Here is a 16,850-nt window from a genome sequence, read left to right as displayed (position 1 = left end):
CACCTGCCCATCTCTGTAGCCTCATCTTTTCATCTTTGAGAACATCCATGTGACTTTCTCCTCCAGTCTCACTGTACCTCTCATTTCTTGTAACACCTCTCCTGTTCCCTCCCATCCTCTCCTCTTCCTTCTGTATCTCTACATCCCTGTCTCTGTCTCTCACATCTCAAGAACTTGACCTGTGCTATTGAATTTGATTAGAATGTTCTTGCCTTTTCGTTGTCTGGTGATCCCCACTCCTCTTTCAGGTCTTGGATTAAACATCATTCCTCAGGGAAGCCTCCTGACATGCGGTATCATCCACTGCAATAAACAAACAAGGCAGTGGGCGTGGTTCAGATATGTTCATAGCAAGGTAAGATATTTTTTTCTTCCTCACTGGCCCTCGAGTTTTAAGACAGTATAGTAATGTCTCTTCTATTCAACACTTTATAACTAGGGCTTAATATTATGTTTGATGCTTTGAAAAACATGTTTCTTCTTAATGATGGAGTGATAGACTGATCTTAGTTTCTGAAGCAAAATAACTCAAAAGGAATAGTGATTTCATAGCACCCTAAGTTGTTGTGCCTTTTCTTCCCAGAACAATTTCTCTGCATTCTCAAATTAGATGGCAAAATATCTTGACGGTGCCTGAAGTCTGAGATTAGTCACAAGAGGATTAGATCTTTAACCAACATGATGATAGCCCAGGGGGTAGATGATTATAGCCTAGCATATCACAAGAGGACTTGGGGGAGTGAACACAGATTTGGCATTCCATGATTTGCTGAAGCAACGGGAATGCCTCCTCGTCAATCTTGATAAAGGCAGATTATAAGAAATAAGAGTAAGGACCATTTAACCCAGTATGTACCACATGTATACCTCCATTTTCTCTAGAGCCTGAGAATATAGTTGAAAGATGATCAGAGAAATTAACTGATCCAGAATACGGTAATATATCATTGTCTGACACCAAGTATCAGCATCTCAGCATCTTTACATGACACCATTTTTCCCTTTATTTGCTCCTGCAGATACAATGAACTGAATCCTCACTTTTCCTAGACTCTTAGATTTACACTTTTAAAGCAATTTTAGCTAGTGCCTAAAGGCCAATAAGCTGAACTATATGGAGAAATCCACCAATTACGTAAAGTTACACAACCTTCAGAGTCTTAAAGAAGTAATAAACTGAGCAAAAGAGGAAGTGAATGTCATCATCCCAAGTTCTGCTCCTGAAATCTGTCCAGTCTTTATAGGTTTCCCCAAAGCATAGTCGTCCACATCTCACTAACCTCCAGGTCAGTGCATGAGTGCGTTTTCAGATATCTCAGACGCCTACCCAAAAAAAGATAAAAGACATAGAACCCAAATTCAATTACTATTATTGTAGGTGCAGGTGAGCTCTCTCTGTTGCAGTTGCATTCAGGGGGTCAGAAAATTACAACCCACAGACCACATCTGCAGGCAGCCAGCTTCCGTAAATAAAATTTTATTGTAATATTATACTCATGGCATTTGTTTATGTATTGTCCACAGCTACATTCAATGCAAAGGCCAAGTCGCAGGGCTGACAAAGACACCATAACGCAAAGCCTAAAACCAACTGGCTCTTTGCAGAAAATGCTTGCTGACCCCTGCACATGTATCAGGTCCTGTTACATCACCAGTTGGCCTCAGAAATAGGGGATTAAGGTCAGGGTGTCTACTTCCTGAGGCCAGTATTGCAGAAGGAATAGTAGAGGTAGTAATAAATAGGCAAGAGATCCCAAAATAGCATTGAATTTCCAGGTAGAAGACTTGAAAATGTTGGCATCCTCTTCAGAGTTAGTAGTTAAAAAACAATATTTCAATTTGAAGAAGGGAATTTCAATCAGATTGACTGGATATATTTAATTTGGGGCATCAGTGGGAAAAGGCAGAAACTTTTAGAAGCTCATAAAAATGCAGAGCTCACATCTTAGGTCTTTCTGAAATCTCAGTACAGAAAAAGCCATTTATTTTTCATCAAATAATTACTGCGTACCCAGTGGTTTAAAAAAAAATATACTAGACCACTGAGTAGTCCAATAAGTGAAACTTAAAACTTGAAAATAGCTGTTTATTTTCCTTAAAAGCAAGGTAATAGCTGTTCATTTTCTTTAAAAGCAAGATAAATGAATTTTTTAAAAAAATTGTACACATATGATCTATAATGAAGTACAATTAATATCATTTAATAGTCATTTAAGTTTTAGTAGGTTACTTAACCTGTTAGTGACCCAGTATCATCATTTGTAAGATACAGATGATAAAGGTCATAATTCATAAGGTTGTAAGAATTAAAGGAGCTATTATATTTAAAAGTCATAAAACACTTTTTGGCATAGAGTAAATATGAAGAAACATAAATAATCTGTTTTTCTTATGAAGAGATGCACATTCAGATATATTACAATGGTTGTGGTAACCACAATCTCACTAATGTTCACATTCTCAATTATTCAGACTTGTCTCAAGGATGTAATTGGTGGTTGATAAAGGGAGAACACTGGTCTTACCTGGTGGAGATTTATTTTATTTTCTTATTCTGTTTGTCTTATGAAAAAAACAAAGATGCCTTTATTTGGCATCTGCTTTTCATTTCTTACTTGTTGGTGGCCTGACCTCTTCTCTATACTGAGTTGTCTTCGGTCAAATTTATTTTCTTCTTCTTTCTCTACCTTTTCTTACTTTCCACAATACCAGAGTTTAGATGTCATCCCTTCAAAGTGGGTCTAAATATTGTGACTGCACTTCATAAACTTTAAAGCACTGGTCAGATATTAATTTGTATTACTGCTTTCAGTCAATGAGAAAGTCCCTTGCCTTTTTGTCCCCTATCTAATACCACTTCCTGAGAGAGATGAGTGCTCTTAGAACGTTCAGCTTTTCTCAACTTGGTCTTTTATCTTCTGATTTTATGCCTTTCCAATATTGTGTGTAATTGGAAATCTGACCTTTATATACAGGAATCATTACAGTAGCTAAATAATGGAAAATAATAATACTTTACTTTCCATAGCATCTTATAAATATTAAATCAACTTTCACAGGCATTGTAAAACTGGACTGTGAGCTTGAGGCCAGAGACCATATTTTATTTATTTCTGCAATCTAACAACTTGCTTCCTCATATCTAGCCATTAGCAGGTGCTTAATAATGTTTAAAATGTAAATGTTCTTACCGTAAAGGCCCTGTGTGGGATGCTTGTAGAGTACCATCTCCTGTAGACAAATGAAAAATAAACTTATTAAAGCAAAGAGCACACAGAACTAGAATTTAGTTAGTATAATTCATTATTAAAAACTGTTTCTACTAAATTAGGGCTTGCAAAGCAAAGAAAAACAAGAGGATGGTTAGGGCTTGCAAAACAAAAAGAAGAGGATGGTTTCTCATGGACATCCTCATGATGTCACTTTCAATGACAGGGTGTTACAATGAATATTATTGTAAAAGAAAGAATGATAAGGCTTTAAAATGGACTGATATAACCAATAGTGACATGAAGAAGTTTCTTGGATTAATAATTTTGATGGGACAAATAAGAAAGTCACACTGGAAAGAATATTGGTTGACTGATCCCTTACTTTAAACACCTATCATCTTTCCAAAGATTATGACAAGAAGAAGCATCAAATAAATAATGACATTTCTTCACTTTAATGATAACTTGGAAACTCCACTTCCTGCAGATAGAATTTCAAAAGTTAAACCTCTTTTGGATTATTTTCTACAAAATTTCAATTTCTCTATATACCCAAGTAAGAGCTATCATCAGTTGAGGAGGTAATGATAAAGTGGAGAGGACAACTCAGATTCAAAACCTATAATCCTGGAAAACTTACAAAATATGGAATTTTGGTCAGGACAGTTAGCAAAAGTGAAACTGGATCTATGCAACCTTGAAATTTACATGGGTGAAGGAAAGAAACTGCAAGAAACAATATTATTGGTCCTAATCTTGGTTCATGGCACCATATTTACAAAGACAATTGTTACAACGGTGTGACCACATCTGAAATATTGTTGGAAAATAAAACCAGAGTGTGTGGGACTATAAGAGAAAATCATGGTATACCAAACCTATTAAAGGAGAAATCTGAAAATCTACAGAGGGGAGAAATGACATTCTTATGGAAGGGAGAAGTGATTCTTCTTATATGGAAAGACAAGAAGCTAGTCTGAATGGTGACAACTATTCATGATGCCTCCATAGCATCTACAGGAAAGGAAGACCAGAGGACTGGCCATCAGATGACTAAGCCTGCTTGTATATTAGAGTATAATAAATATATGAAAGGAGTTGATTGATCCGATCAATATCTGACAAAGGAAAACTCAAAAATGGTATAAGAAAGTGGGTTTGTATTTGAGTAATTGTGGTTTATTCAATGCATTTGAATAATTTGAGACTGCTATATCAAAACCTCATGGTAACTATAAACTGAAAGTTTACAGTAGACACACACACAAAGAATAAGGAATCCAAACACAACAGTAAAGTTAGTCATCAAATCACGAAAGAAGGGAAAACCAAACAAGTCATGGAGATGATGTAGTATACAGCAATACTGATTATAGTTAATAATACTGTATTGTATATTTTTAAAAAAAGGGAAGACCTACAAAAACAAGTCCAAAACCATTAACAAAATGGCAATAAGAACATACATCTTGATAATTACCTTAAATGTAAATGGATTAAATGCTCCAACCAAAAGACACAGACTGGCTGAACGGATAAACAAGACCCGTATATATGATGTCTACAAGAGACCCACTTCAGATCTAGGGACTCACTCATACAGACTGAAAGTGAGGGGATGGAAAAAGGTATTCCATGCAAATGGAAATCAAAAGAAAGCTGGAGTAGCAATTCTCATATCAGAGAAAATAGACTTTAAAACAAAGACTATTACAAGAGACAAAGAAGGACACTACATAATGATAAAAGGATCAGTCCAAGAAGAAGATATAACAATTGTAAATATATAAGTACCCAACATAGGAGCACCTCAATATATAAGGCAAATACTAACAGCCATAAAGGGAGAAATAATAAGCGGCTTTAATACCCAACTTTCATCAATGGACAGATCATCCAGAGAGAAAATTAATAAGGAAACACAAGCCTTAAATGGCACATTAGACCAGATGGACTTAATTGATATTTATAGAGCATTCCATCCAAAAATAGAAGAATACACGTCATTCTTCTCAAGTGCACACAGAACTTTCCCTGGGATTGATCACATGCTGGGCCACAAAGTGACCCTTGGTAAATTTAAGAAAATTGAAATCATAGCAAGCATCTTTTCTGACCACAACACTATAAGATTAGAAATCAACTACAAGAAAAATACTGCAAAAACACGTACATCTGGAGGATAAACAATATGCTACTAAACAACCAAGAGATCACTGAGGAGATCAAAGAGGAAATCAAAAAAATACCTAGAGACAAATGAAAATGAAAGCATGATGATCCAAAACCTGTGGGACAAAGGAAAAAAAGTTCTAAGATGGAAGTTTATAGCAATACTATCTCATCTCAGGAAACAAGAAAAATCCCAAATAAACAATCTAACTTTACACCTAAAGCAACCAGAGAAAGATGAACAAGCAAAACCCAAAATTAGAAGGAAAGAAATCATAAAGTTCAGAGTGGAAATGAATGAAATAGAGATGAAGAAAACAATAGAAATGATCAAGGAAACTAAAAGCTGGTTCTTTGAAAAGATAAAATTGATGTACCTTTAGCCAGAGTCACCAAGGAAAAACAGGAAGAGGGCTCAAATCAATAAAATTAGGAATGAAAAAGAAGTTACAATGGACACCACAGAAATACAAAGGATCATAAGAGCCTACTATAAGCAGCTATATGCCAATAAAATGGACAACCTAGAAGAAATGGAAAAATTCTCAGAAAGATACAATCTCCCAAAACGGAACCAGGAAGAAATAGAAAATATGAACAGATCACAAGTACTGAAATTGAAACTGTGATTGAAAAACTCCCATAAACAGAAGTCCAGGACCAGATGGCTTCACAGGTGAATTCTATTAAACATTTAGAGAAGAGTTAACACCTATCCTTTTGAAACAATTCCAAAACATTGTAGAGGAAGGAACACTCCCAAACTCACTCTATGAGGACACCATCACCCTGATACCAAAACAAGATAAAGATGCCACACACAAAAAAATTACAGGCCAATATCACTGATGAACATAAACACAAAAATTCTCAACAAAATATGGGCAATCCAAATTCAACAGTACATTAAAAGAATCATGCTCTGAGGAGCTTCAAGATGGCGGAAGAGTAAGACGTGGAGATCACCTTCCTGCCTACAAATACATCAGAAATATATCTACATGTGGAACAACTGGTACAGAACACCTACTGAACGCTGGCAGAACTCAGACCTCCCAAAAGGCAAGAAACTCCCCATGTACATGGGTAGGGCACAAGAAAAAAGAGACAAAAGAATAGGGATGGGACCTGCACCAGTGGGAGGGAGCTGTGAAGGAGGAGAGGTTTCCACACACTAGGAAGCCCCTTCATGGGTGGAGACTGTGGGTGGCGGAGGGGGGAAGCTTCAGAGACACGGAAGAGAGTGCAGGAATAGGGGTGCGGGGGGCAAAGCGGAGAGATTCCTGCACAGAGGATCAGGGCCGACCGGCACTCACCAGCCCGAGAGGCTTGTCTGCTCACCCACCGGGGCAGGCGGGGCTGCGAGCTGCGCCTCGGGCTTCGGTTGGATCCCAGGGAGAGGACTGTGGTTGGCGGCATGAACACAGCCTGAAGGGGCTATTGCGCCACGGCTAGCCGGGAGGGAGTCCGGGAAAAAGTCTGGAGCTGCCGAAGAGGCAAGAGACTTTTTCTTGCCTCTCTGTCTCCTGGTACATGAGGAAAGGGGATTAAGAGCACCGCTTAAAGGAGCTCCAGAGACGGGCGTGGCTCAGGCAATCAGTGCGGACCCCAGAGACGGGCATGAGACGCTAAGGCTGCTGCTGCCGCCACCAAGAAGCCTGTGTGTAAGCATAGGTCACTCTCCATAACTCCCCTCCCAGGAGCCTGTGCAGCCAGGCACTGCCAGGGTCCTGTGATCCAGGGACAACTTCTCCTGGAGAACACACGGCACCCCTCAGGCTGATGCAACATTACGCCGGCCTCTGCTGCCTCAGGCTCACTGCACATTCCATACCCGTCCCTCCTTCCGGCCTGAGTGAACCAGAGCCCCTGAATCAGCTGCTCCTTTAACCCCGTCCTGTCTGAGAGAACAGACGCCCTCCGGCGACCTACACGCAGAGGCAGGTCCAAATCCAAAGCTGAACCCCAGGAGCTGTGCGAACAAAGAAGAGAAAGGGAAATCTCTCCCAGCAGCCTCAGGAGCAGTGGATTAAATCTCCACAATCAACTTGATGAACCCTGCATCTGTGGAATACCTGAATAGACAACAGATCATCCCAAATTGAGGAGGTGAACTTTTGGGAGCAATGATATATATATATATTATTTCCCTTTTTCTCTTTTTGTGAGTGTGTATGTGTATGCTTCTGTGTGTGATTTTGTCTGTATAGCTTTGCTTTTACCATTTGCCCTAGGGTTCTGTGTCTTTTTTTTTTTTTTTGGATAGTTTTTAGCACTTGTTATCATTGGTGGATTTGTTTTTTGGTTTGGTTGCTCTCTTCTTTCTTTCTTTTTTAATTTAAAAAACTTTTTAATAATTATTTTAATAACATTTTAATTTAATTTGATTAAATTTAATATTGTTTCTTTCTTTTTTTCCTCCACTTTATTCTGAGCAGTGCGAATGACAGGCTCTTGGTCCTCCAGCCAGGCCTCAGGGATGTGCCTCTGAGGTGGGAGAGCCAAGTTCAGGACACTGGTGCACAAGAGACCTCCCATCTCCATGTAATATCAAACAGGGAAAATTTCCTAGAGATCTGCATCTCAATGCCAAGACCCAGCTCCACTGAACGATCAGCAAGCTCCAGTGCTGGACACCACATGCCAACAACTAGCAAGACAGGAACACAACCCCATCCATTAGCAGAGGGGCTGCCTAAAATCATAAAAAGGCCACAGACACCCTGAAACACACAACCAGACGTGGACCTCCCCACCTGAAAGACAAGATCCAGCTTTATCCACCACAACACAGGCACTAGTCTGCTTCACCAGGAAGCCTACACAACCCACTGAACCAAACTTAGGAACTGGGGACAGACAAAAAAAACAAGGGAAACTACGAAGCTGCCACCTGCAAAAAGGAGACCCCAAACACAGTAAGTTAAGCAAAAGGAGAAGACAGAGAAACTCACAGCAGATGAAGGAGCAAGGCAAAAACCCACCAGATGTAACAAATGAAGAGGAAATAGGCAGTCTACCTGAAAAAGAATTCAGAATAATGATAGTAAAGATGATCCAAAATCTTGGAAATAGAATGGAGAAAATACAACAAATGTTTAACAAGGACCTAGAAGAACTAAAGAGCAAACAAACAGTAATGAACAACAAAATAAATGAAATTAAAAATTCTCTAGAAGGTATCAATAGCAGAATAACTGAGGTAGAAGAATGGATAAGTGACCTGGAAGATAAAATAGTGGAAATAACTACTGCAGAGCAGAATAAAGAAAAAAGAATGAAAAGAATTGAGGACAGTCTCACAGACTGCTGGGACAATATTAAACACACCAACATTCGAATTATAGGGGTCCCAGAAGAAGAAGAGAAAAAGAAAGGGACTGAGAAAATATTTGAAGAGATTATAGGTGAAAACTTCCTTAATATGGGAAAGGAAATAGTTAATCAGTGCAGGAAGCACAGAGAGTCCCACACAGGATAAATTCAAGGAGAAACACGCCAAGACACATATTAATCAAACTGTCAAAAAATAAATACAAAGAAAACGTATTAAAAGCAGGAAGGGAAAAACAACAAATAACAAACAAGGGAATCCCCATAAGGTTAACAGCTGATCTTTCAGCAGAAACTCTGCAAGCCAGAAGGGACTGGCAGGACATATTTACAGTGATGAAGGAGAAAACCCTACAACCAAGATTACTGTACCCAGCAAGGATCTCATTCTGATCTGATGGAGAAATTAAAACCTTTACAGACAAGAAAAAGCTGAGAGAATTCACCACCAAACCAGCTTTACAACAAATGCTAAAGGAACTTCTCTAGGCAGGAAACACAAGAGAAGGAAAAGACCTACAATAACAAACCCAAAACAATTAAGAAAACGGGAATAGGAACATACATATCGATAATTACCTTAAATGTAAATGGATTAAATGCTCCAACCAAAAACAAAGACTGGATGAATGGATACATAAACAAGACCTGTATATATGCTGTCTACAAGAGACCCACTTCAGTCCTAGGGACACAAAAAAATTGAAAGTGAGGGGATGGAAAAAAATATTCCATGCAAATAGAAATCAAAAGAAAGCTGGAGTAGCAATTCTCATATCAGACAAAATAGACTTTAAAACAAAGACTATTACCAGAGACAAAGAAGGACACTACATAATGATCAAGGGATCAGTCCAAGGAGAAGATATAACAATTGTAAATATTTATGCACTCAACATAGGAGCACCTCAATACATAAGGCAAATACTAACAGCCATAAAAGGGGAAATCGACAGTAGCACAATCATAGTAGGGGACTTTAACACCCCACTTTCACCAATGGACAGATAATCCAAAATGAACATAAATAAGGAAACACAAGCTTTAAATGATACATTAAACAAAATGGACTTAATTGATATTTATAGGACATTCCATCCAAAAACAACAGAATACACATTCTTCTCAAGTGCTCATGGAACATTCTCTGGGAGAGATCACATCTTGGGTCACAAATCAAGCCTTGGTAAATTTAAGAAAACTGATATCGTATCAAGTATCTTTTCCGACCACAACATTATGAGACTAGATATCAATTACAAGAAAAAATCTGTAAAACGTAAAAACACATGGAGGCTAAACAATACACTACTTAATAAACAAAAGATCACTGAAGACATCAAAGAGGAAATCAAAAAATTCCTAGAAACAAATGACAATGAAAACACGACGATGCACAACCTATGGGATGTAGCAAAAGCAGTTCTGCGAGGGAAGTTTATATCAATACAATGCTATGTTAAGAAACAAGAAACATCTCAAATAAACAACCTAACATTACACCTAAAGCAATCAGAGAAAGAACAACAAAAAAATCCCAAAGTTAGCAGAAGGAAGGAAATCATAAAGATCAGATCAGAAATAAATGAAAAAGGAATGAAGGCAACAATAGCAAAGATCAATAAAACTAAAAGCTGGTTCTTTGAGAAGATAAACAAAATTGATAAACCATTAGCCAGACTCATCAAGAAAAAAAGGGATAAACTCAAATCACAGAATTAGAAGTAACAATTGACACTGAAGAAATACAAAGGATCATGAGAGATTACTAAAAGCAACTCTATGCCAACAAAATGCACAACCTGGAAGAAATGGACAAATTCTTAGAAATGCACAACCTTCGGAGACAGAACCAGGAAGAAAGAGAAAATATGAACAGACCAATCACAAGCACTGAAATTGACACTGTGATTAAAGATCTTCCAACAAACAAAAGCCCAGGAGCAGATGGCTTCACAGGCAAATTCTATCAAACATTTAGAGAAGAGCTAATACCTATCCTTCTCAAAGTGTTCGAAAATATAGCAGAGGGAGGAACAGTCCCAAACTCATTCTACAAGGCCACCATAACCCTGATACCAAAACCAGACAAAGATGTCACAAAGAAAGAAAAGTACAGGCCAATATCACTGATGAACATAGATGCAAATATTCTCAACAAAATACTAGCAAACAGAATCCAAAAGCACATTAAAAGCAAGTGGGTTTATCCCAGGAATGTAAGGATTTTTCAATATACACAAATCAATCAATTTGGTACAGCATATTAACAAATTGAAGGAGAAAAACCATATTATCATCTCAATAGAGGCAGAGAAAGCTTTCGACAAAATTCAACACCCAGTTATGATAGAAACCCACAAGTAACTGGACCTAGAGGGAACTTACCTCAACATAATAAAGGCCATACATGACAAACCCACAGCCAACATCGTCCTCAATGGTGAAAAACTGAAAACATTTTCACTAAGATCAGGAACAAGACAAGGTTGTCCACTCTCACCCCTATTATTCAACATAGTTTTGGAAGTTTTAGTCACAGAAATCAGAGAAGAAAAAGAAATAAAAAGAATCCAAATTAGAAAAGAAGAAGTAAAGCTGTCGCCCTTTGCAGATGACATGATTCTATTCATAGAGAATCCTAAAGATGCTACCAGAAAACTACTAGAACTAATCAATGAATTTGGTAAAGTTTCAGGATACGGAATTAATGCACAGAAATATCTTGCATTCCTATACACTAATGATGAAAAATCTGAAAGTGAAATTAAGAAAACACTCCCATTTACCACTGCAACAAAAATAATAAAATATCTAGGAATAAACCTACCTAAGGAGACAAAAGACCTGTTTGCAGAAAACTATAAGACACTGATGAAAGAAATTAAAGATGATACAAATAGATGGAGAGATATACCATGTTCTTGAATTGGAAGAATGAACATTGTGAAAATGACTCTACTATCCAATGCAATCTACAGATTCAATGCAATCCCTATCAAATTAGCACTGGCATTTTCCACAGAACTAGAACAAAAAATTGCACCATCTGTATGGAAACACAAAAGACCCCGAATAGCCAAAGCAATCTTGAGAAAGAAAAGTGGAGCTGGAGGAATCAGGCTCCCTGACTTCAGACTGTACTACAAAACTACAGTAATCAAGACAGTATGGTAGTGGCACAAAAACAGAAATATAGATCAATGGAACAGGATAGAAAGCCCGGAGATAAAGCCACGCAATATGGTCACCTTATCTTTGATAAAGGAGGCAAGAAGATACAGTGGAGAAAAGGCAGTCTCTTCAATAAGTGTTGCTGGGAAAACTGGACAGCCACATTTAAAAGAATGAAATTAAAACACTCGCTAACATATACAGAAATAAACTCAAAATGGATTAAAGACCTAAATGTAAGGCCAGACACTATCGAACTCTTAGAGGAAAACACAGGCAGAACACTCTATGACATAAATCACAGCAAGTTCCTTTTTGACCCACCTCCTAGAGAAATGGAAACAAAAACAAAAATAAACAAATGGGACCTAATGAAACTTCAAAGCTTTTGCACAGTAAAGGGAACCATAAACAAGATGAAAAGACAACCCTCAGATGGGAGAAAATATTTGCAAATGAAGCAACTGACAAAGGATTAATCTCCAAAATATACAGGCAGCTCATAGAGCTGAATATCAAAAAAACAAACAACCCAATCCAAAAATGGGCAGAAGACCTAAATAGCCATTTCTCCCAAGAAGATATACAGATTGCCAACAAACACATGAAAGAATGCTCAACATCATTAATCATTAGAGAAATGCAAATCAAAACTACAATGAGAGATCATCTCACACCGGTCAGAATGGCCATCATCAAAAAACCTACAAACAATAAATGCTGGAGAGGGTGTGGAGAAAAGGGAACCCTCTTGCACTGTTGGTGGGAATGTAAATTGATACAGCCACTATGGAGAACAGTATGGAGGTTCCTTAAAAAACTACAAATAGAACTACCATCTGACCCAGCAATCCCACTACTGGGCATATACCCTGAGAAAAGTATAATTCAAAAAGAGTCATGTACCAAAATGTTCATTGCAGCTCTATTTACCATAGCCAGGACATGGAAGCAATCTAAATGCCCATCAACAGATGAATAGATAAAGAAGATGTGGCACATATATACAATGGAATATTAGCCATAAATGGAAATGAAATTGAGTTATTTGTAGTGAGGTGGATGGACCTAGAGTCTATCATACAGAGTGAAGTAAGTCAGAAAGAGAAAAAGAAATACAGTGTGCTAACACATATATATGGAATCTAAAAAAAAAAAAGGTCATGAAGAACCTAGGGGTAAGATGGGAATAAAGACATAGACCTACTAGAAAATGGACTTGTTCTGGGGAGGGGGAAGGGTAAGCTGGGATAAAGTGAGAGGCATGGACATTTATACACTACTGAATGTAAAATAGATAGCTAGCGAGAAGAAGCCTTATACCACAGGGAGATCAGCTTGGTGCTTTGTGACCACCTAGAGGGGTGGGATGGGGGGGTGGGAGGGAGGGAGATGCAAGAGGAAAGAGAGATGTGGACATATGTATATGTATAACTGATTCACTTTGTTATAAAGCAGAAACTAACACTCCATTGTAATGCAATTATACCCCAATAAAGATGTAAAAAAAAAAAAAGAATCATGCTCCATGATCAAATGGCATTTTTCCCGGGATGAAAGGATTTTTCAGTATCCCCAAATCAATCAATGTGATACACCATGTTAAGAAATTGAAGAATAAATACCATATGATCTTCTCAATAGATGTATAAAAAGCTTTTGACAAAAATTCAACACCCATTTATGATGAATATTCTCTAGAAAGTGGGCATAGAGGGAACATACCTCAACACAATAAAGGCCATATATGACAAACCTACAGCCAACATCATATTCACGTTGAAAATCTGAAAGCATTTCTTCTAAGATCAGGAACAAGACAAGGTTGTCTACTCTCAGCACTATTATTTAACATAGTTTTGAAATTCCTAGCTATGGCAATCAGAGAAGAAAAAGAAATAAAAGGAATCCAAATTGGAAAAGAAGTAAAGCTGTCACTGTTTGCAGATGACATGATACTATATATAGAAAATCCTAATGACACTACAAGAAAACTACTAGAGCTCATCAACTAATTTGGTAGAGTTGCAGGATGAAAAATTAATACAAAAAAATCTGTTGCATTTCTATACATTTCTATACAATGAAAGATCAGAAAGAGAAATTAAAGAAACAATCCAAAGCATCAGAAAGAATAAAATACCTAGGAATAAACCTACCTAAGGAGGCTAAAAGACCTGTAGTCTGTAAACTCTAAGATGCTGATGAAAGAAATAGATGATGACAGAAGCAGATGGAAAGATGCACCATGTTCTTGGATTGGAAGAATCAACGTTGCAAAAGCGACTGTACTATCCAAGGCAATCTACATATTCAATGAAATCCCTATCAAATTACCAATGGCATTTTTCACAGAAATAGAACAAAAATTTTACAGTTTGTATGGAGACACAAAAGACCCCGAATAGCCAAAGCATTTTGCGAAAGAGGAACAGAGCTGGAGGTATTATGCTCCCTTGCTTCAGACTATTCTACAATGCTACAGTTATCAAAACAGTATGAAATGGGAAGAAAAACAGACACACAGAGCAATAGAACAGAATAGAGAGTCCTGAGATAAACCTACACACTTACAGTCAATTAGTCTACAATAAAGGATGCAAGAATACACAATAGAGAAAAGACAGTCTTTTCAATAAGTGGTGCTGGGAAAACTGGAGAGGTATATGTAAAAGAAGGAAATTAGAACATTTTCTCACACCATATACAAAAATAAACTCAAAATGGTTAAAGATCTAGGGCTTCCCTGGTGGCGCAGTGGTTGGGAGACCGCCTGCCTATGCAGCGGACACGGGTTCGTGCCCCGGTCCGGGAAGATCCCACATGCCGCGGAGCGGCTGGGCCCATGAGCCATGGCTGCTGGGCCTGCACGTCCGGAGCCTGTGCTCTGCAATGGGAGAGGCCACAACAGTGAGGCCCGCGTACCGCAAAAAAAAAAAAAGGTTAAAGGTCTAAACGTAAGTCTTTTAACTATGAAACTCCTAGAAAAAACATAGGCAGAACACACTCTTTGACATAAATCGCAGCAATATCTTTTTTGATCCATTTCCTAGAGTAATGGAAATAAAAACAAAAATAAACTAATGGGACCGAATGAAACTCAAAAGCTTTTGCACAGCAAAGGAAACCATAAACAAAATGAAGAGACAGCACATAGAATGGGGGAAAAATTTGCAAATGATATGACCAAAAAGTAATCTCCAAAATTTACAATGAGCTCATGAAGCTCACTAAAAAAAAAAAAAAAAATGGGCAGAAGACCTAAATAGGCATTTCTCTGAAGAAGACATACAGATGGCCAATAGGCACATGAAAAGGTGTTCAACATCGCTAATTATTAAAGAAATGCAAATCAAAACTACAATGAGATATCACCTCATACCAGTCAGAATGGCCATCATCAAAAAGTCTACAAACAGTAAGTGCTCTAGAGAGTGTGGAGAAAAGGGACCCTCCTACACTGTTGCTGAAATGTAAATTGGTACAGTCACTATGGAGAACAGTATGGATTTTCCTTAAAATCCTGAAAATAGAGCTACCATATGATTCAGCAATCCCACTCCTGGGCATGTTTCTGGAGAAAAACATGGTTCAAAAGGATACATGCACCCCAGTGTTCATTGCAACACTGTTTGCAATAGCCAGGACATGGAAGCAACCTAAATATCCATCTAACAGATGGATAAGGAAGATGTGGTACATGTATACAATGGAATATACTCAGCCATAAAAAAGAATGAAATAATGCCACTTGCAGCAACAAGGATGCAACTAGAGATCATCATACTAAGTGAAGTAAGTCAGACAGAAGTGCAAATATATGATATCGCTTATATGTAGAATCCACAAAAAATGATACACATGAACTTATTTAGGAAACAGACTCACAGACTTAAAAAACAATCTCATGGTTACCAAAGGGGAAAGGTGGGGGGGGGGATACATTGGCAGTTTGGAATTGACATATACACACTACTATATTTAAAATAGATAACCAACAAGGACCTACTGTATAGCACAGGGAACTCTGCTCAATATTCTCTAATAACCAAAGTGAGAAAAGAGTTTTAATAACTATATATATATATATATGTAATTGAATCACTTTGCTGTACACCTGACACTAACACAACATTGTAAATCAACTATAGTCCAATATAAAATAAAAATTTTTTAAAAGGCAGTTACATTTGAGTTTAGGCTTTAAGAACCAGACATCACCCTTATCTGCAAATAAAATAATATTTCTGTGTCCCCTGTTCCCCCATGAAATTAACAGAAAATTTCCATGAAAATGGAAAACAAAACGATTTACTGTGTTGAGTTGGAAAAAAGTGTCAGAGTAATCCCTACCTCCTTCTCCATCTTTGAATCTGCATAACTTTATATCAGCTACATTTACTGAGAACTTATACATGCCAAGCATGATATCATATCCTAGGGATAAAGAGCTCAATAAGATGTGACACCAATATGCAAGAACCTTACAGTAAACTGAGGAAGACAGACAATACTGAGTTATCTATTTTGGAATACTTTTAAGCTAATAAAATTAGAAAAAATAATAGAGATTTAGTGCATATTTTAAATTTGACAAGTCAGCAAAATGTGTCCTCAGACAAATCTTTGGAGAGTTGAATGGAGAACATTTTCCTCATCAGCACATTATTTTCTCTTTAGAATACTCACCATGATGTCTAAGCGAAACTTGTCAAGGATCCACTTCTTAGGGTGAAACAGCATAAGGAAGAGAAGGGAAAAATATCAGGGAGCAGTGAGTTCTTTCAGGGACGAAAATTTGAAATCCTGGTGGGGAAACCAAAGGAGGGCAATAATGATTAATTGTTAACTCCAAATAGAAAGTCATATCCATAGATTTAAAAAAAATTCATTAATTACTGTAATACAAAGCAGCAAAAGCACAGGTACTTAATTAATATTCACTGAACAAATGAATAT

The 16,850-nt window shown here is 37.5% G+C and overlaps 1 long non-coding RNA gene across 1 annotated transcript; it reads right to left on the bottom strand.

The window, feature by feature from the left end:
- Nucleotides 1-230: 230 nt before the first annotated feature.
- On the bottom strand, nt 231-16,679 carry LOC132594064 (uncharacterized). The gene is made up of 3 exons (XR_009560178.1): nt 16,581-16,679; nt 3,192-3,231; nt 231-303 (listed from the first exon to the last, which is right to left on the bottom strand). It is a non-coding gene; the product is annotated as an uncharacterized lncRNA (long non-coding RNA).
- Nucleotides 16,680-16,850: the final 171 nt, after the last annotated feature.

This window comes from Globicephala melas, chromosome 19, assembly GCF_963455315.2.
Source record: "Globicephala melas chromosome 19, mGloMel1.2, whole genome shotgun sequence".
Classification (NCBI taxonomy): Eukaryota; Metazoa; Chordata; class Mammalia; order Artiodactyla; family Delphinidae; genus Globicephala; species Globicephala melas.
The sequence above is the reverse complement of the archived record's forward strand: the minus strand, read 5'-3'. Positions and strand labels throughout refer to the sequence as shown.